Source organism: Gossypium raimondii, chromosome 6 (genome assembly GCF_025698545.1).
Source record: "Gossypium raimondii isolate GPD5lz chromosome 6, ASM2569854v1, whole genome shotgun sequence".
NCBI classification, from domain to species: Eukaryota; Viridiplantae; Streptophyta; class Magnoliopsida; order Malvales; family Malvaceae; genus Gossypium; species Gossypium raimondii.
Genome location: NC_068570.1, coordinates 23,876,470 through 23,892,750, shown reverse-complemented (window position 1 = coordinate 23,892,750; position 16,281 = coordinate 23,876,470). Strand labels below are relative to the sequence as shown.

Sequence of the window (16,281 nt, the reverse complement as noted above, 5' to 3'; positions counted from 1 at the left end):
TATGTGTTTCCACTTTTCCTTCCTCATTTCTCTTCTTCTTGCAGATACACTTACACCTTATGGGTTTAATCCTAACCAGTAAGTCTACAAGTTCCAACATTGTATTGGATTTCATAGAATCCATCTCGGCATCCATGGCCCATTTTTAAAGCTTGAAATCAATGTCTTGCATAGCCTCCTCGTAAGTGAGTGGATCATCATCCTTATGGTCGATGTCCGTATTATAAACACTACTATCATAGATGAAAAAGTTCAGTTTCTTAGAAACTCTCCTACTATGATGGATTCCCTTATATTGTTAATTGTTTGCAGGTCTTTCTACAACTTTCTCGAGAATTAAACTTTGTGATTATTCTACAACTCCTGATAGTTCCTCGAATTCCACTTTACTTCAAAGTTTAAATTTATCTATGTAACTTTCCTCGATGAAAGTAGCATGAGTAGAAACTTTGATCATATTATCTTTCAGATTGTAGAATAGTCCATCATTTGTTCCTTTCGGATATCCTACAAAAATGCAAAATTTTGTCCATGCATTCAACTTCTTTGCATCTTTATCCAAAACCTATGTTGGACAACCCAATTGTAACACCCTAGGCGAATCCCACATCAGCAAAGCATAGGAGAGACCTGAGCTATATAAAAGGGTAACAATACTTAAGTAGTAAGAGGCCTTTTGGGGGCGCATAGACACTCCTAATAACAAAGCCGTGAGGGTCATGTGCACCCAAAGTGGACAATATCTTACCGAGTTGGGTGTTGGCTAATGACATTTATTGGTATAAGAGCCACTTGTCGTGCCTCTTGAGTGATGGTGGGGCAAACCTTAATGAGAACGCTGAGTCCCTAAGGGTGTGAATGTAACACCCTAGGTGAATCCCACATCAGCAAAGCATGGGAGAGTCCTGGGCTATATAAATGTCATAGCCAACACCCATCCCGGTAAGATAGAGTCCGCTTGAGGAGCACATGACCCTCACGGCTTTATTCTTGGGAGCGTCCATACACCCCCAAAAAGCCTCTTACCACTTAAGTGTTGCTACCCCTTTATATAGCCTATGTCTCTTCCATGCTTTGTCGATGTGGGATTCACATAGGGTGTTACATTCACCCCTCTTAGGGACTCAGCGTCCTCACTGAGGTTTGCCTCACCATTACTCAAGAGGCACTGCGAGTGGCTTTGATACCAATAAATGTCATAGACAACACCTAATCCGATAAGATATGGTCTGCTTTGGGTGCACATGACCTTCACGGCTTTGTTCTTGGGAGCGCCCATACAACCCCAAAAGGCCTCTTACCACTTAAGTGTTGCTACCCTTTTATATAACCTAGGTCTCTCCCATGCTTTACCAATATGGGATTCACCTAGGGTGTTACACCCATATTCTAAAGTGATTTAGAGTGAGTTTCTTTTAATGTCATAGTTCATAAGGTATCTTACAAGCAGGCTTGGTTGGCACATCATTCAGATATAGCAAGTTGTTTGTATCGCATATCCATAGAAGGAACTAAGGAGTTGTGAATAACTTAACATTGAACGAACCATGTCGAGCAAGATTTTATTCCTTCCCTTACCTACACCATTTTGCTGTGAAGTGCCTGACATAGTCAACTAGAATAAAATCTCATTTTCTATAAGGTATCCTAAGAACTCGTTAGACAAGTATTGTAACAACCTGTTTTTAGTGAAATCAAAATAGTAGTTTTGAGACCACAAATCTGATGAGTAAATTATTATTTTATTATTATTTTAATGTCTAAGGTGTGTTAATAGAGTTGTGTAAAAATTTTGTTAAGAAATTTTAACGTTTGCATGCTTAATTAAGTGAAAAGGACTAAATCAAAAATGTGCAAAAGTAGAGTTCTATAAGTTAAATGTATCAATTAGCTATAAAATTCTAAAGTAAGGGATTTATATGATAATTAGACCATTATTATTATTAATGGACAAATATGGACATGATATTAAGTGATTTTAAGGTTTATAACCAAGGTTAATTTTGTAAATTATAAAATTAACATAAACCAAATAAAGAAAAACAAAAGTTATCATCATTTTAGTTCATCCCCACTGAAATTAGGTTAAGAAAACTCAATTGAATGAGCTTGAATATTCTGCTAACATCACCACTTGCATGTAAATGTTATTTTATCTCGTTTTTAATGATTTTTATATTTTTTAGGATCGTTGTAGCTTAGTTTAGCTAGTCTGACTAATTTGCAAAATTTTTAAAGGTTTAGAGTTTTGCTATGAATGTTCTTGCATGATTTTTGAAGTTTAATGGAAGCGTATGAATCTTTGTTGTTTGATAAACAAGTTCTGTAAAGTGATTTTTGATAAAATTGTTATTTAAGGACTTATTTGTAAAAATGATAAAAGTACATGGTGAAATTGTGAAATGATGGTTTTTATGTGTTTTTAGATGTCCTTAGTGAATTCGACTAGCATGAAATGTGGATGAAATTGCTTAAATTTCATTTTACGAGCTTACGGACTAAATTGTAAAGAAGTTAAAATAATATGGGCTAAATTATAATTTTGAAAAAATGAATTTTGGACTGAATTGAATAGCATAAGTATTAAATGGATTGAATTTTCCTATTTAGATCAAGATAGAACTCGTACAGAATTAGATCAAAGAAAAGCTAAAGCCTCAGATTGATTGACTACGTTTTTACGTATTGTTTCTCGAGGTAAGTTCATATGTTTAAATAAAGTTTTAATGTTATTTTGATCCATCTGTCATTATGCTATTTATTATGTAAATAAATGGAGGAAATCCAACGATGTTACGATGATTATCGAGCCCCGTTTAAAGTTTAGGAATATATAGGATACAATTGACATGTCATTAGGGTTACCATATTTCGGGAACTGGTCTTGAATGTCCTACCGATGGCTGAGGTTCGACATTTGTTGTAGATACTCAACAACTTGTGTGAGCAGCAACGTATAGTTTACATTCCGACCATCAGCTTGTGTAAGCAGACCCATTTCATAGCTCGAGTGAGCAATGGTGTAAAGGAAAAGAGAAGGTTATGGCTATATGTGATAGAGGGTTGCGCGCGGACCAAGATCGAGTTGCCAAGTCATAGAAAAATCCTATGAAAACTATCAATAGACACTTGGATCTAAAACGGAAATAGAAAATCAATCTTAGCAGCAATATATCTATAAATAAATGCCACAAAACAAGAAGGAATCAGACAATAATCAAAACACTTATTAATAGGGTTCTTTGGACGCAACGAAAACGAAATTTAACTTCAATAAAAGAATCCCCAAGCCGAATCTGATAAGGAGAATACAAACAGCAAATTAAACTCAAAAAAACCAGCAAACCGAATTGGATTAGAAGCAGAATACTTGAACGGCAAGAAAGGAGGAAAATTATGAATTAAAGGACGTTTCTTGATGCCAAAGAATGTTGCAAAACAGATCCTTGAAGCTTGGAATGGCTGGAAATGCAACAAGAACAATTCAACCAAGTTAATCAACAATTCGACACAAACAAAAATAATTAAAACAAAACAAACAGCAAAAAATATGGATAAAGTCCTAAGAAGCCTTGAAATCAAGAAAGATTTCACAACTCCCTTCAAACGGCTCTAATCTTCCCTCCAATGTAAAAACACGGCAAGAAGAAGGTTGAAGATGGCTCCCACAATAAAAAAGATTGTTAAAACTACTTCTAAAGAAAACTCAAGAGAGAATTCTTGGAGAAACTCAAAGAGAGTTTTCACTCCACAAAAAAAATCTAAATTCAATATGTCATGTATAAGGGTGGCCGACCAAGCCATATATATAGGCCTCCAAACTACTTTCCTATCCCTACTAGGAAAACTAAAAAAAACCCTAATTGTTGTCTTTCAAGGGAATTTCGTCCAAGACCTTTACATAGGCCTCTTGGACTGAATTCTTACATAGAAATTTATTCATAAAGTCTAAAATTAAAACTAAGTATTTAAAGAATTAAAATTTTACAAATTGGGCCACTTTGACAATTTGGCCTGATTTTCAACTAAGTCTAATTTAAACTTCTTGGTTGGGCTTGGAACATCTTATTGGGTCGTATTTTCAAAAACTTAGGCTTGTAATTCGTTCTCTCCCGAAATTGGTTCGTTGATGCTCGTAACTGAGATCCAATGTGCCCTAGCTGCAAGATTCAGTTTCTTAGACCAAGATTTCCAAGATTTCAAATCTTGATTTTCTTGATTCTTGAAATCGCTCAAAACAGCAAAATTGGACCAAGATTCGATTTCTTGATTTTCTTGAAAACAAGAAAGTGAATCTTGATTTTCTTTTTCCTTTGTATACGCATCTAAGGCCTTGCTAATGAAGTCTTGAACGGTTCCATTTAGTTTCATACGCATTTGTCTGGCCTTTGACCTCGTTATTGGGCCTTGTGGTAATTTGAGCCCATCACGTTCTTGAGCTTGAGTTAGGCCTTTGTGACTCGTATCAATATGTTTAGCACACTTTGTGTGAGCTTTCCCGTATATCCGATGTTATTCTAAATGGTTCAACGGGTATGAAAAGGAAAATAATGGTAAGTATTTAAATAACTTAAGTCATGAATCTATTAAAAGGAAGGTAAAGGAAAGGTTCAATAAAAGCATGTTTATGTACATGAAATCGATGATTTCAAATGATGTTGTTCATGTATAATTACCTATCTTATGTTGATTCAAGTGAATTATGAGTTGATGCACTAACATGTATTGTTGATGTTGCTTAGGCTTGTGCCAAGCTTGTGGTTGGATTTATCATGTTTAATTTTAAGATTATGCATTGAAATGGTAAGTTATGTTTATGTTTTACGAACTTACTAAGCATTTTATGCTTATGTAGATTTCTTTCCCATGTTTTATAGATAATCGGAAGCTCGACCGATTTGGAAGCTCATCGGAGATCTATCACACTATCTAGTGATTATATCGGTAGTTTTTAGATGTTTTGACCAAGGTTATAATGGCATGTATAGGTGGACTTGTGTTTGACATTAGTTGATAAGTTTGGCATGTATATGTTATTTTGGTTGGTACACTTATGGTACTTTTGATGCCTTGATGGTCGGTGTCAATATGGCTAAGTTTTAATGCATGATTTAATGGCCAATATGGTATGTGTTGGAATAGTTTTAATGTGGTCAAAATGGGGTAAGTTTTAGAATGGTATTGATCTTGATGTGTATGTATGAAATGTGATAATGTTTCCATGTTTATGTAAGATATGGTTGAATGCATTTGAGGTGCCTTGTTGGCATATTGGTTGAATGGATTTATGGTCTATTGAAATAGTCATTTTATGCATGTTTTGTAAAGGCTTTGGAGCCTTGAAGTTGTGCACAAATTATGTTTAGGTGCAAGCTTGAAATGGGTGATGGAAATGGCTTGATTTTGGCCAATTTTATGTCCACACGGGCTAAGACACGTCCGTGTGTCCCCTTTAGGTTTCAAGGGTTTCAAGTCAGACAGCTACATGACCTAGCACATGGACGTGTGACGCCATTTCGAGTGTTACACGACCTGGCACACGGGCGTGTGGCTTGGCCGTGTAACCCAACTCAGAGAGTTACACGGGCACAGACACGAGCTGAAACATGACCGTGTATCCCTATTTCAAAAGTTACAATGCCTGAGACACGGGCGTGTGTCTTAGCCATGTAAGTCACACAGAGTCACACGGCCGTCTGACCCCTGCGGTTCAAAAATTCTAAATTTTTCCTAAACTTTCTGAATGTTTTTGATTTAGCCTCGAATCATTTCTAAATTGTTTCTAAGGCCTCGAAGGCTCGAATAAGGGACGATATGCATGTATATGAATGAATTATGCCATGTTTATGTTGAGATCTGAAATGTATGTTTTAAAGTTACGTTTTTACAGTAACGCTCTGTAACCCTATTTCGGTGACAGATACGGGTTAAGGTGTTACAAGTATTCCCCACCTCGATTAGATCAAAAATTCTTTATAGATAAACCTAATTACTTTTCCACTTCCGTACCAAAATCTTAAAATTTATCAAAGGTTTCACTTTTGTGGTGCACTAGATACTTTTATCCATATTGAGAATAGTCGTAAATAAAAGTCACGTAATAACCGTAAATTCCTCGGGCACTAATGCTCATAGGACCACATACATCAATGTGCAAAAGTTTTAAAGGGTAGTTGGCCCTTGTACCTTTCGCATTAGAAGACATTTTAGTCATTTTACCTTCCAAGCAAGATTCATATTGTGGAAGACTAACTTCCTTAAGAATATTTAATGGACCATTTTTCATGAGTCTAGTGATTCTTTCTTAGTTAATATGACCAACTCTTAAGTGCCATAGGTACCTCTCATTAGAGTGAGAAATCTTAAGCTTTTTATTCACTATTTCAGTTTAAAGCATCGAGTAGCTATTTGGTTTGATAAAGTAGATATTATTTTCCGTCTATCCATTACAGATTAAAGAACGATTTTTGTGAATAGTAATCCATTTATTGAATGTCACAGTATAACCGTCATAAAATAAACATGCTATAGAAATTAATTTCCTCTTAAAATGAGGAACATAAAATACGTTCTTTAAAATAATCTTCCTAAAATTACCAAAATGTAAAATAACTTCTCCCATGCTTTAGCTGAAACATAGTTCCCATCTCTGATCTGCAACAAGAGGTTCCTTATCACACCCTAAAATTGGGCCTAGAAGTTTTGAGGGTAAAATGGGAATTTTAGCTATAGTGAGCTCGAGAATTTTGCTAGCATGGTATTTGGAATTTTTTTTGTCTACAGCATTTTGGAGATTAAAACAATTTTCAAAAATAATGTTCAGAAGACTTTAAATTTTGAAATAATGACTGATTTGTAAAAGGGTCTAAATTTTAAGTTTTTAAAAGGCAATTAAAACAAATTTTAATTTTCACCCTATTTTCCCCATTCATCTTTATAAAACCCACGTTAGTCTCTTCTCTATTTTTTTTTGTCGTCCATTACATTCCAAAGCTCCTCTAATTCAATTTTGATTCCCAAGTTTGATTCCTTTGATTTCTGTCATCACCCAATCAATAAACCTCTATAGTATTTCGAGAAAAACACTCAAAACACCATAGATTTCTCCATTGTTGAGTTTTTGGGTTTTTTGGGTTTTTGATCAAATGTTCTATTTTTTTGTCAACTAAGGTAATGATTCGATTCCTTATTAGTTTTTGGTGTTATTTGATCCTTTAAATTAAATAAAAGGTGAAAATTGGGTCGTTAATGGCAGATTTCGGTATTTTGGGTAAAAATGTAGTTTTAAAGTGTTTTTCAATTTTTTTACATGATTAGAAGGCTTCTAAACTTAGTTTAAAGTTTCTAATGTTTTAATTAATTTTTGTGAAAATTGTCATAAACATGTCGGAAATTTTGATACCATGAATTGGGTAGTTTTGAGTAGTTTAAAGGTTGAGAATTAGTCGTAGGTGAATAATTAGATGAGGGTTTAGCTTAGGCTTATCTTTTGATGTTTGAAGTGAGTCTTTGGCTAATTGTTGATTGTGTTGTTGTGTGATGTACTTTTTTGAAGCTTCAGAATCATTAGGACCATCAACGAGTAAAGATAAAGGTAAGGAAAAGCTAGTTTAAGCTTTCGGTTATTAGGCAAAAGCGTGATCGGTGAATATCTGGAATCACTACTTGTAGACACGATTCATAGTGTTAATTGAGAGTTTAGGGATAGCCTAAACCCCTATCCTAAGTTCCTAGTGTAACCTTTCTATTTCCCTTGTTTTATTTTGACAATTATGTGATTATGTGAATAATTGTGGATTGACTATTATGATGCGATATTGTGATATGAGACATGTGTGATGGCAATTGTGAATTGTGTTTGTGTTGTGGGCATGATATACATGTCAAATGACAGTGATAATGATATGCAAATAATGCAAATATGTAGCGAAAGGGAGAGAAATTTCAGTAAGTATATATGGGTTGAATTATGGAATGTGATATTATTATGATAGGTGATATGTGAGAATACTTTTTTTTTTTGAGAATAGATATGTGAGAATACTTGTATGTGAACTATGATGTACTAATTTTAATGCACACATATGTGGTCGGATATGTGATGGCTCAATGAGCATTATTGTGGCACTTAAAGTGCAATTAAACGTGAATTCAATAAGCATGCATTGTGTACAAGCTTGTGATGTAAATTGATGAATATGAATAAAGATGATATGCATTAAATCAATGATTAAAATTATGTGATTATGGATATTTTGACCTTGTGATCTCTTGAAATCGTTGGATATAGTTGGCATGTCATAGGATTGTGAGTGTTCACCCTTGTGTTTTGTGATTTAGGCATTGAGGCCCCGGGACAGTTTAGAGAGATAAGAGAATGTGAGCTAAGCTCCATTCATCGAGATATGTTGGTGTGTTGAAAAGTGTTAGCTATGTGCTATACTTTTGGGATATGTTCGACTCTACGAGTCATTTGGTGTGTTGGAGATCTGTGTATCCGAAGTGTGGTGATAGAGCCTACTTTTATGTTTCATAGCCTCAAGTGCCAAATTATTGTTTAAATGTGATCTTATATATTGTGATAATACGATGTGAGACGGATGCATGAACATATGAATAATATGCTAAATGAGTTATTTTAAGTTTCATGAAAATGTTAGTATGTTCTCTTGGTAAATTGTGTATGTAATTGTAGTTTGGGTCGTTATCATTTAATTTGTGAATGCATGTGAATATATAGGCTAGACTTGTGAGTTATTAAAGCATGTATACGATGTTCAATTTTAATGAATTATTGTAAAATGAACTATTTGTATACAAGTTGAGGGTAGTTGTACATGAGAGTATATGCTAGTTTTATGATTTAATGAAGCATGAATATGTTATCGTGACTTGGTTAGAATACAGTTGTGAACGTGTTGTAGTATGCTCTTGTCTAACATTTGATATTGTGTATACTTTGTGGTTATTCCGACATTCACTGAGCTTATTTAAGCTCACCCACTCTCTCGAACCATTGCAGATATTTAGCGTTTGCGATGTGAGCGGTTCGGGGATACCAAGGAAGTGATCCAAGTTAGGCTTTAGTATTTGCGTAGGTGGTATTAATATTATTTTTTGAACTGTGGGGATACGGCGATGTGGTTAGGCTTTGATCGATTATTATTGTGATCCTCATGATATTTTATGGGTTTAGTTTCCTAGCACTTTTGATGGATGTTATAATCATTTCATTGGTACTGTTTTGGTTTGAATATTTGCTATGTTGAAGTGCCATGAACTATATGTATAGTTAATGGATGTTGAATAATGTGATAGAATTGTTGTATGAACTTTGCCATAATATTTGGATTACTTTCATAACTTATTTGTTCTTAGGATTTATGGATATTGTTCTTGTTTTATCGTTTGCTTACTCGAACATGTTTTCGATGATTGAACATTATTGTGGTCATTTTGGTGATTACTTGATAAGGTAAAAGTTACATGATGAATAGTTATTATTTTGAATGGATTATATGCCTTAAATTGTCGAATTTTTGTGGTCTGGAGTAGAGGTATCGATATTATTATTTTAAACTTAAACTGTTGAATTTTTGTGGTCTGGAGCAGAGGTATCGATACCATATCACGAGTATCGATACTCGGGGTAATAAAACTGATACTTTTTGAAATATATTGATATTTTCTAAGTTTTAATTTTTAAGCGAGAAACAAAATGTTGTTTTGGTATCGATTTTGCAAGTAGTATCAATACCATTTGAAAGAAATATCGATACCTTTGATTCAGTATCGATACCTACATAAATAATTCTGAATTTTTGTTTGGTGGTCTAAAAGCATGTTTAATTCTCGTTTTAAGTTTGTTTGATGAATGTTGAGCATGTTTTAATGATGACTAGTATATGTGTGATAATTATTCAAAAGCTAAATTGGAATATGTATATTTAATAACGAGACCATTTGTAATGCTTATGATGTGTGACGGTGGTGTGACATCCTGATATTCGGGCTTGAAGACTGGGCCGAGTATAGGGTGTTACATTCCTATCACTCAGACATCTCGTTTTTCTGAACCTTTGTAAAAAAACACAGACATGGTTAGTGGCTCTAGAATCAATAACCTAGTTGTCAATTGATTCTTCCACTAAGCAAGCTTCAACCACAAAAAGTTTCATACCTTTGCCCTTTTCAGTTAGGTAATCCAAATACTCCTTGCAGTTTGATCTAAAATGACTTTTTCCTATTGCAGAAGAAACATTTGATTTTTTAAGGATCTTTGGACTTCTTAGCCTTCTTCCTATCCACACAAGGTGGAACCAAAGACTTGGTCGGTTTTTTTCTTTGTTTTAGCTTTTTGCTTACCTTAGAGAATGAGGGGCCCACAGTTAAGTTTGCCTCAAGTTTCTCCTGAACCAACTTACCACCATTCAGCATCAACTTATAGGATTGTAATTTCTTCATGAGTCAAGTCAAGGTAAGCGTCTTGTTCCCCAAGTTGTAAGCGACCCTACAACTAGCAAACTCCTTGGTTAAATATTTGAACACTATTTCAATCTAGATATTCATGTCTAGTTTAGCCCCATTGTCCTCCGATTCCAAAAAGAATTCCATAAGCTTAAGCATATATTCTTTGATCGGAGTGCCAGGTTTCTACTAAGAGTTCATCAAATTTGTAATAGCAGATTGTCGAGTCAATGCGACTTGGCCTCCAAGCAAAGTCCTACACGAAGATGATAGTCCATGGCCTATTTCCTAAGAACCACAACCTTGAAAAGAAACAATTATATAACAAATATATAATATCTCATCCACTCCCATATATAACTCAAAACATGCATAAGATCTAAAGAATGTCACTTTCTATGTAATCAAATTATTCAAAAAGAAGATAAATTTATTTTTATTATCTGTTTATACTTATAGGTAGAGCATAACTTGGTTTTGATACCAATTGTTAAAAAATCGAGTTTGGAAAATGCAGTGAGAAATAAATTTAGGAAAAAACTAGAGTTATAATTTTTTTTTAAAACAAGAACTTGGTTGTGATATCTAAAGTAATAAACACTTAATCAAAATTGTACCATTTCGATTCGTCTAGGATGAACGCTTCGACCGAGTAGTCTTCTGTGCTATCCTCAAGCTCACGTCTACTGTGTGTAGGCTCTCTTCAAATCAAACAGTTTTTCCCAAAAATTACCAGTGGGGTAATTTTGAAATTTCTCTAAACTTTTAGGCCAAGTTGTAAATAAAGAATATCTCTAGAAATTCTCTGAAATAATTTTTTCAGAGAAATTTCTCTTTACAACTTTCTCTTGAATTCAAGTATGTGTACATAATGACCCAAGGCTTTTTTTATATAGGGAGAGTTTAGAGAGTTCAACAATTATTAAACTTAATCACTTTAATATTAAATTAATAAAATACTATTAAGATAAGTATTAAATTTTATTTAATATTAAATATTAAAATAATATTATTTTTGGAAAAGTTACTCTGAAATCAAATTCTCTGGTAGAATCCTAGTAGAAATGTAATTCTTCCATTGTTTAACCACTGAAGATTCAACCATTTTTCAGCCACCGAAATACTATCGTCCCAACCATCGACGTCCCAAGCAAGTCAGTTGCTATCGGTTCGGTTCGGGCTAGTGACGACCCGACCGATCTGGCCCAACCACTGGTTGGACCGTCAGCCCAGTTTCACATACCAGGCCTAGTTCGATCAATTTTTGGGTCTTGGTCTCGATTTTGGGCTCTTGAGCCCAATTTACGATCTCAGATCCAATTTTCAAGTTCAATTACCCATTGGGCCAATTGTCTGACTTGAAAATTAACTTCCAAAAATATAATATTAAATTTAATTAATTTGATTAATTTAATTTTACTTGATCAAAATTAATTTTCTCAAAACTCACTTAGATTTTCCAAATTAATTTTTTGAAAAAATTCTTTAATCAAATTCTCTAATTGAACAATTCTGACGACCGACCAATTTAATTCCACATCGAATAAATTGACTAAATTAAATTATTTCTAAAGTCGTAGAATTTACTTGTAATTCAAATGCAGTCCGATCAAGCTTTTGTTGAGCTAGTGGAGGGACCAATTGGACATATACAATTAGGCTCTAGTAATTGCAATTATGTCCAGAAGTATCATTCTGATAATTTGCAATTACTTAATCATGGAGTCAGTCCACAAGAAGTACCAAGATTGAAAACTCATTATTGTATACTATTTACGAAAGTAATTCATCCAACTGTTTTGTCCAATGACCTCATCATATGTGTGTTACCCTCATATGATATCATTGATTCCTATGAGTTAAATTCATTCACTCAATACAATCTTATTTTATCTCACTGTTACCATTGTATCTTCTTAATTATTAATATAATTATTGTCAACAAATGACTGTGATAAATTGTTCGTTCGAGAACAAACAACCTGTGGCCACGTTACATATTTATCAATCCACACAATAAGAATGAGAGGATACCGTTAACTCTTTAATTGACCTATGTATTCCACTATTGCTAATAAATTCATGCCATATACAAGTCATGTATCCAACAAACCGTCTATCGCCTCGATCATCTTTAAAGCATAAGCCTTCACTTATATCAAAGCACATGAGTCACAGATGCATAGTCAGTGACTAACTCAAGATTTAGGTAAACCATACCATGAATGGTGCAAGTGAATTAATTCACAAACGAATTTAGAATTAGTTCATCTTGGGTCCAATCCACTGTATCATTCTGCCAAAGAATACATCTATGTCTCTACTCGTGGAGTCAACTGCTCTGATAGCCAAGACTAGTCATCTCCTCAATTGGAATTGTAGACGACATAATAATCATTCTCAATATTTGAATCAAATGCTCACTTTGATTTTTTTACAGGATTACGGGCTCATTTAGATTATCTATTAAAGTAAGTTGTCTTTCTCGCAATGTAAACGTTCTTACAATGACACTTATCATTAGTTTAAACTTATACAATTAATAAGCTAATATTTTCTTGTCAAAATTTTGTTATGCATGCAAAATATGAAATACATAAATACAAAAGACATAACAATGAAATGTGAAATCTATTTATTCATCGTTCAAATATATAGAAAACAATTACATGTTTACTATAATATGGACACATTTCTCAACACGAGACACATACATTTCATATGTTGTGCCAGGATGAGACCATTACCTTAGAAACTCATCTTATGGAAGTCAAGTTTTGGGGTGACGGTGGTTTATACGATCACGAGTCGAAGTCTAAGGGCCCCTTTCGATTGACAGTGTGCTTACTTGGGGTTAGTGTGAAAACAGTGGTGGTGGTAAGTGTAATACCCTAAACCTAGCCCAGTCGTTATGGCCAAACGTCTTTTTTTTAAACCATTTGCGCAGTTCGTTCAAAACTAGTAAAATCAAATGTTCAATTTTATTTTCAATCTCATTTCAAGAACCATTTGTCCACGAAAATGGCTGAAATAAACTTTCAAAATTTTAAAAAATATATATTTTAAAACTATTGGCTTATCAATTTAAAACAAATGAAATAAAACGTTTATTTTAATTTCATAAAAACCATGCAAATTTCAAAAGTCGAAAAAAGTAATATCTCAATTGTAAACATTCAATCATTTATTCAAACTACTTTAGATTTTCAATCATACTTCTAAATCATTTGTCTTTTTTTCAAAATTGGAGAACTTGATTATTCGTCGTTATTTGAAATAAAACATATTAACTTCATAAATCAAATGTCTTTAGAAAACTCATTTGTAAACATTAATAATTTTGAAAACTAAGTCTAATTTTATTAAAAACTCATTTTTCATAAATGTAGTTGAAAAATGTGTTATTGATAAATTCTATTTTAGAAACCGAGTTTCAAGCGAAATCTTATCAAATACTAATTTATGCAGCTTTTAAAACTTAATGTCATGCAAACAATTTATGCAAATCAGAATGAAAAATCCCCAAAATAAAGTCTCATGCCATAGTCCATACCCAAACTTATTACAAACCCAAAATATCAAAATATCAAAATATCAAAATAAAATTTAATTACTTTAATTTAAAAAGAATTTCGAGCAACTCCTCCAAATGCCATCTTCAAATCCTAACCTCGGGTTATCTGTAACATCAGAAAACTATAGGGTGTGAGTTATAAAGCTTAGTGTGAGATTAACATAAACACAATCACATACATATAAACATACATGTTATACAATCATAATAATCATGTCAGTTTCATATAACTTTATTTCACACTTATACTATGCATTATCATGTCAATGTACATTTCGTAAAACGGTGCAGATTTTGTGAAAACAGTTCTACCCATCTCCACTACACACCAAAATCAAGTTCCCCAGAACTCATTCATCCAGTAACACACCAAATTGTGAACAGTGTCACAATAATGCAGATAAACTATCAATAATCAAAATTGTGGACAAGCCACCAAAATCGTAGATAAACTGCTAATAATCAAAATCGTGGACAAGCCATCAAAATTATAGATAAACTACCAATAACATCCACTTTTCACATATCCCACCCCATGCATGTGATATGGCCGAAATCACTTAAAATCACATAGGCATGTTTAAATCACTTATGTACACATGGTACCAAAATTTCACTTTTTATAAATCATGCAAAAATCAGATATGTTATAAGATCACATAACATGAGAATGAGATTTTCATGATTTTCATTTCATCAACAATCAACAAATCACACATCATACATATCACCAAAATCAATGGTCCCGAATCACTTACTTGGCATAGTCCATAACGATGGGTTTTATCTCTCTTAATGGATACATAGAGTATCCTCATCAAACATAATTTAAATAATAATAATTTTAACAATATAAAACATAGGTTTACTTTTGTTTAATGTTAAAACTCACACATGATTGTAGATCTGATGTGCAACAACTCTTTAAGAACGCTCACCGTGGATCTAACGATTAGATTACCTAATCAATCAACAAATGGTGATCTTATGTTAATGACGATCGTTAATAAGGTTGATATGATAATTAGTATCAATTTCCAATAACACTTACCCTTAGAAATAATCACTTGGATTAGTTATTTCGATTCCCACGTTAATGGTCTCTCAAGTTGGTGTCGATCAACCCTTCAATAAACATGACATACAAGATGTTAATACTTTAGAAATAATTCACTAAGGCCCTCAAAAGCATTCGGCCAATAGAAGAAAATAGGGAGGAGAAAAATATTTCTACACAACCCTTACACTTACACTATCATGATAGGAATGAAAGGATCAATAGATCGTCTTGAACACGAATCGGAAAGGAAAGTAGGATCTAAATAGGAGAACTATTTTTTTAAAATAAGTCCATGAAAAAGTTTAAAATTAAGAAATAATTAAAAATAAATAATGCAAAAATTTTTATGACTAAAAAGAATAAAAAAGGTTGAAAATTGAACAAGAAAGAGGGAAGAATCCCAACCGTCGATCATGGTGCTATGGTAGCAGCGATGGCGGCGGCAAAGGTAGCGGTTTGACGACAGATGCAGTAGTTCAGCGGAGGAGAAGAAAAGAATATGAGTCTGATCACTCATTTAAAAGAGAAGAAAGGAGAAGAGAGAAAATTAAGAAAAAAGAGAGGAGTTGCGCGGTGGTTGTCGTGATGGTGGAGGGTGGCGCTAAGGGCGGCAATGAAACAAAAAGAATAAGAGAATAGGAGTAATGGTGATGAAATGGTGGTGTTTAGGTGGAATAGTGGTGGCTAACAGTGGAGGAAAGGAGGCCAAAAACAAAATAATGGTGGTTCAATGTGGTGCAAAAGGGAGGAGGAGATAAAAGAGAGAAGCAAAGGAGGGGAATGGCAATGTAAAAGAAAAGAATGAAAAGATGGAACAAAAGAGTGTTCTTCATCTTGTCTAGGTTCAATGAACATCACACAAGGCAAGGGTGAAGAGAATGATATGTTGAGGGGATAGAGGAGCAAAAAAGGGATCACGGGAGTGAAAAGGGGGCTTAATGAGGGAAGGTTGACTCACACACAAGGAAAGAATCTTTTCTCATGCATGATAACTAGGTTGGATGATAATGAGTGTTCACACTAGCTAAAGTGCTCAAAAAATTTTAAATAGAAGTTTGGGAATGTGGGGAATTAAACATAGGACTCTTAGGAAATTATCTAAGCACTTAACCACTTGACCACATTACTCATTATAATCATTTTAACAGAAAATATTTAAAAACATGGGATGACCTTTGCT

General features: G+C 33.6%; 1 long non-coding RNA gene across 1 annotated transcript; it reads right to left on the bottom strand.

The window, feature by feature from the left end:
* Positions 1-13,962: 13,962 nt before the first annotated feature.
* On the bottom strand, positions 13,963-16,015 carry LOC105774165 (uncharacterized). The gene is made up of 4 exons (XR_001127282.2): positions 15,507-16,015; positions 15,093-15,166; positions 14,934-15,002; positions 13,963-14,147 (listed from the first exon to the last, which is right to left on the bottom strand). It is a non-coding gene; the product is annotated as an uncharacterized LOC105774165 (long non-coding RNA).
* Positions 16,016-16,281: the final 266 nt, after the last annotated feature.